Here is a 6,215-nt window from a genome sequence, read left to right on the forward strand (position 1 = left end):
TGTGAGTGTGTGTGCGTGCGTGTGTGTTTGTGTGGAAGTTGAGATGTGCAGCGGCGGGGAGGCAACCGAGAGAGAGAAAAAGTTTGTGTCACCACCACCACTGCTGCCATGATAGCTGAAATTACTTGTTTATGTTCCCTTCAGCTCTAATAACCGGAGCAATTATTTGCTTTCACAGCACAGTTGCTACTTTGGCTGCATGTCCATATAAGATTTATTTGGATTGATTAGACAACAAGGCATTGAGAGAGCGGGGCCGCCGCGCTGCACAGTTACGACAATTACATATACATAAACATCATTGTCTGGGGATAAGCTGGCCTTTGCTGTGGGGAGCGCGCAATTAGCTTTTGGGGGGAGCGCGGGCGAAGGGGCTGTATTCAAAAAGAAAACAGACGTCGACAAATTTAACTCCAGATGATGCAACTTTTGCTGGATCTGGAAATAGATTTGGGAATCTGAAACCAATTATTTACAAAGGAGATTGGGAGAGATTGAGAGTTAGCTTTACAACAGATGTTTTTGTAACTCGTGATTGACTCTGGATAGGATTATTATTAGCAGCTCCACTCAGGTTTTTCCAGCATAATCCTCGGCGGAGCAGGTAATTGGCAGACCTTGTTCCATTACCCCAAAACATTTATGTTAAAATCATCGGTTCATTGGTTCCATCATGTACTAGACTGTACAGATGTATGAAGCATATCGACCCAAAACAGGGGAGTAAACCGAGGTAAATGAGGATTCTATGCTCTAACCTTAATATGGAGAAACCATATGCATCTCTGGGCCCCAGAGTGGCCCTAAACCTAGTCTTTACCTATCCATACACTCCTCCCGTCCTCCATCCCAACACCCTGAGCCTCTGCACCTCCATCCTCCATAACCCCCCCCGCCCCCACATCAAAGGCCATCAATCTCCCACAGTACAGGGGGAAAGGCAAATATTTAGAGAAGGACTGAGCCCCCATAAATCTGTAGTAGGGGAGAGAGAAAGAACTTGATACCCACCCTACTCCTCCAAACCTCCACCCCCACCACCGTCGTCCAAGTCCCTCAGCAGTCCTACGTTTGACGGCTAGAGGAAGCCTTGGGAGGCCACAGGAACCGGAGAGGAAGAGAGAAGGAGGTCTGTGGCAACACCAGCGAGGACGACGACCGAGATTAAGAAAAAGAAGGCGAGAACACCCTCCCACACTCAGTAGAGACATGCACAGTCAGTCAGTCGAACAAAAACAGAGAGCGCTCACACACACACACACACACACACACACACACACACTGCACGGACACATGGACACAGTGGTGGGACTCCTCTTCTTGGCCTTTGATTTACTGCAACTCTCAGTTCCACTCGAGCAAGACTCTAGAATATCAACGAGTATTTATGTCCTATTTCATTTGAAAACAATACGGCTTTCAGTAATAAAGAAAGGAACGCTGGACAGACAGGTCAGGGTTGTGAGGTCACGGGGAGAGTAAATTGAGGGCAGATGAGATCCTGAACAAAGCTAGCCTAGCGCCTACAAAAACTGCCCGAGTGGAGAATGGAGGCTGTTGCTCCTGAACAGCTTGGAGGGAGGCTATGCACACAGAGACACAAAGCTATTGGTCTTCTGCATGAAGGGGAACTCATACAATGCATCCAAGACAAAGCCATGTTTCTACTGGAGAAGAAACAACAACAAATGAGTTCAAGCAATCGAAGCACTTGTCTCTTTTCTAAATGCCTTTGGTACCAAGGCCTGCTACAATCATTGGTACTCGCCGGGCTGTAAAAAAAAAAATACATGTATATATGATGCACATATAATAAAAACACGTATTGGCCTGTCACAATAACTAATTTCGTTGGATGATATACAGTATTGTCCCAGAAATATTGCAATAAACAATATTATTGCCATTGAAAGACCATTTTATTCCACTGATATAATGATAATAGAATAGCAAAACTGAGAGACCAGTGAAATAATGGTTCCTAATATTCAGAGACTGAAATTAGAATGTGACAAAAATATTAAATATAGTAACTAAATAAGACAGAAATATAAAAACAAAAAAACACACAACCAAAACAATAAATAAAAATGGACTCTCATGCTGTGTTAAAAAAAAAAAAAACAATCACACTTAAAGGAGATGTAAGATTCATTTTCAGGCTCAGTTTTTCATTTTGGGTTTCGACGACCTTTAATACTCAAAAAACATCAGTTTTCTCATACTGTCCAGCGCTGCAGCTCTGCAATCCCCTTCTGCTCTGATTGGTCAGCTCACACACGCCTGACCTGAGCAGCGCTCGACATGTCTCCGGTCAACTCTGTTGTGTTTCCCGCTTCACTTCTACCGTGACTAAAGGAATAAATCATGCAAATGTGTGAAATGGAAGTCACAGAATTAAAGGCGAGATGACTGAGGAGGCATTCCAGGAGCAGTATTTTCTGTGGGAGAGAGGAGCTCCCATTGGCATGGATTTTGGGCTTTTTAACTTTAATGCGCAGTAACCTACAGTACATAACAAACCGAATGGAAGGAAAAAACGAAAAAGCACAATAGGTCTCCTTTAAATGCGTAAGGGTAAAGCTATTTCTTAACATGTACTGCCAATCAAGTTTTTGCCAGTCTTCGTTGAGTCATGTGAGTCAGTAGGATAAAAATGTGTACGATAAGACAATATATTTACAGAGACATGTGCAATGAATCACTGAAATAATTGTTATGGCAGGCCTACATACACACTAATAGGCCCAAACATGCAGTCACACACAGTTGACACACTAAAACCAAATTAAAGTGGCACTGAACCTAATTTGCTTTATCGAACATGTAAAAGGACACCTGCACACACACACGGAAACTATAAACACACACTCCTACACACACATATAAAGAGGTGTCCCCTGCAGTCAGCTGTCAGACCGCTACGAGGGATTTAAGGAGCTTTGCGGGTCTCTGGATGCCCCCCCACCCCCTCGGCTAAGCTACAGTCCCAGGAGTGAAGGGCATTGATCCCTGGGCAGAGTGTGTGTCCTGCTCCCCTGACAGACTAGTTGATTGACTTTTTTGGCCCCGCTGGGAGCCAGCCACAGGCAGATAGAGACACATAAATGCCTTAACACCAGCGGGCTCAATCTAGTAATACATGCAGATGTCGGTGAGGAAGCAGTGAGGACATGCATAATTTTATGGGTCAAATGATACCGGCGCACAAGCAAACAGCGTGCGGTAAGATACAGTATAGGCATGCATCGCACACGCCAGCTTGCACTGGTCGTGACTATCACCACCACACTTGCCATATTCATGAGTGGGATCTGCGCCGAGCTGCATTATCATGGCCCAGACCCTGCCTTTGTTCTGGCCTTTGTTGGCTCTCCTTCCTGCCTCCGCCGCCATCAAATGTCACGTCTCTGCAGACTCTGTATTTTGAGCATCAGTGTCAATAATGAGACGCACAACGTTATGGAAGCCTGTGGACCCTTTGCTCACAGACACATTGATATATTTTTTTGTATGTGTGGTTTTGTGCTTTGTTTCCAATTTCCCCGTGTTTCTCTCAGATCCGCGTTAATCGCCGTGGGGATTTTTCAAATGGCTGCTTTTATTTGGAGGAATTTTTGATACATATTTGTTATTTAAATACCTTTTTTTGTATTTTATTCCCCTTTCTCTTCCTCCTCCTTTGTTGACCAGATCCTTTTCTTTGTGTTCCTCCTTTGTTCATTTCTTTTTTTTGCACCTTGTCCTTGTCTTTTTTTGTCTCACTTTAGCGTTCAAATCTGGTCAAGACACCTCAGGATTTCTTCTCTGCTCCAGATGCCAAACCAAGGCTCATAACCGTATTTGGTCACTGCCTTTCCCTTTTCTTTTTTCGATTCGTCCTTCAAACACACACACACACACACACACAGTCACACACCCTAGATGTTCCTGGGGGAGGATGAGGGTTTGGGATGTGCTGGGAATGGGCACCTAATTGCTTCTTACTGATACAAATAGCACATCAGAAGCAACGGCACTTCAGTAGACCTCCGAAGAGATCCGCTAGGTTGGGCCTGTTCATTACCCCGCTGACCCCCCAGCTCGACCCCTCATACGCACACATATTACACGCACACCTCCACCCCTTCACCTACCCCGGCTCATTGTCTCTGGGGTTTAATTGGAGCGATGTTCTCCATTGTGAGCAGGCTCAATGGCGGTGGAGGGCTCCATTGTGGGGCTGAATGAGGGCAGGAGTGTTCATTAGGTGAGTCTCTGAATAAGGTCTTCTGGAGGTAGGGTACTGAGAGCCGGGGGCTGCCGGAGACCTCCGGGGTGGGTGAAACCACATGCTCTCCTCTGCTCTCCTCTCTGTCCTCCCAGCGTCCATGCTCCTCTCCTGTTGTCTCCTTTCCTCAACAGCCTGACGCTTGGCCCTGAAAGGCAGCGGCTGCGTTTGTTGGAAGGGAAGTCTTTGTCCGCGCCAGGAGGATGAATCGTAGGGAAGAGAAGAGAGAAGGGGATCAAAGACTGGGACTACAGAAAAAGCAGGGACCACCTCCTCTGATGGAGGGAGAAAGAGAACCGATGAGCCTTGAGTGAGAGAAGTTTCATCATTCCTCAGTCTGCATTTGGGGCCCGTCCCTCACCGGTGGTCCCAACTAAAATACTTAATAAAACACTTACTGTAAAAGGGATACTTCATTGATCCCTGTTGGGAATATTACTTACACTTGCCCTCACCCGTGGAGGTCAGGGTACTGCCTCAGCTGCAGCGCTGCACCTCCTGGGCTGATATGGATGCTTCCTCCTGAGGTTGGCCTCTAACTTTTTTTCGGCCACCCTGCAGATGCTGCAAATGCTACATAAGCAGGAGGGGGAGGGGGTAAAAAAAAAAACTTGGCGGCGAAGAGAAAGGATGACTGTCTGGGCTGTGATTTAAATGACAGGTTACAGAAACGGGAGAATTTTTATTCCCCCAAAAATGATACGCGTGCAAAATGAGCACTCATCGCAGTAGCGTCTGGAATTAATGAACGAATAAAAAAAGACTGAGGGAAAGGAAACAGGTGGGCATTTCCGCATGTGCTCACTGCCGGAATTGGCAGCATCCACGGCAGCCTGGCACAGAGCCACGTGCATGCTGCTGCTCTAGACACAGAACTTCGCTGCAGATTACAGGGATTAAGCACTCAACTATATTTCTGCTTTCCTTTGGTTTCCTTTGGGGAGCAGGGCTGTTTGAAATTGAACTTCTTAAAAAAGAGAAAACCCTAATCAACTCCGTTTCTAATTGACCTGAAAATGTTCAATTTAGCGTAGAAAAGTACACACCATTTACTCTCAGTGCGCCCATGACGTTGAGATGGAAACCTTTTGAACGTAGAAATCCAATGCCAGCGTTTGCTGCCGCGACTGTTACTTCTCTCCTTCCAGACTGCGTCCCTGAAACATTTAAGCTGCCACGGAGCTGACAGGCTTTGGCAGACCACCGTCAGCCAGTCCTCAAAGCCTCTGCCAGTGCCTGAGTGCTCTGTTGTGAGCGTGGCGTGCATTCAGACGACGTCTGTGTGACAGACTCGACTTTCACACTGACCAGAGCCCCTTCGCCTGCTCTCTGCCCAGCCGCTGATGTCATCCTCCCTCCACCGCACACACACACATGCACGCCCACGCTCTTCCACTCTCCCTTAGCCGCTACCTTCCGCTGTTTACATTTCCCTTTACTGCCCAAAAAACAATACCAGACATTTCGTTCGCCACATTGAATACACACACACATTGACACGCATATAAACACAGGCTCCGAGCTCACGCTTAATGCTAATCTGACATCATCAGAGAGGTGTGTAGGGTTACACAGGCTCATGTGTACACACAGAGCCAAGTCTTGGAACTGTGTTATTGCTGCCACACAAAAACACATATTACTGGGCCTTAACAGGGGTGCGTTCAGGTTACTGAAACAGGATGGTTCATCCGTCTCTCAGCTCGCCTCCGTAGCTCCCTGACTTCAAACAGACACGCTTTCCACTCCTCTCCTCCTCTGGCAGTATTTATTTTTCTGTCTGACCAACTCCCATGAAGGCCGGCATGGACAGTGTGAGCGTCTGCCTTCTGCCCGGGTTGTCACACGCATTTCTTGCATACGTCAGCACTCGATCACGACTCAAGCCAACTCGTGCTGCAGGTGTGAACACATATCCCTTCACATGCACGTTTGCCACCCACAG

Source organism: Acanthopagrus latus, chromosome 11 (genome assembly GCF_904848185.1).
Source record: "Acanthopagrus latus isolate v.2019 chromosome 11, fAcaLat1.1, whole genome shotgun sequence".
NCBI lineage: Eukaryota > Metazoa > Chordata > Actinopteri > Spariformes > Sparidae > Acanthopagrus > Acanthopagrus latus.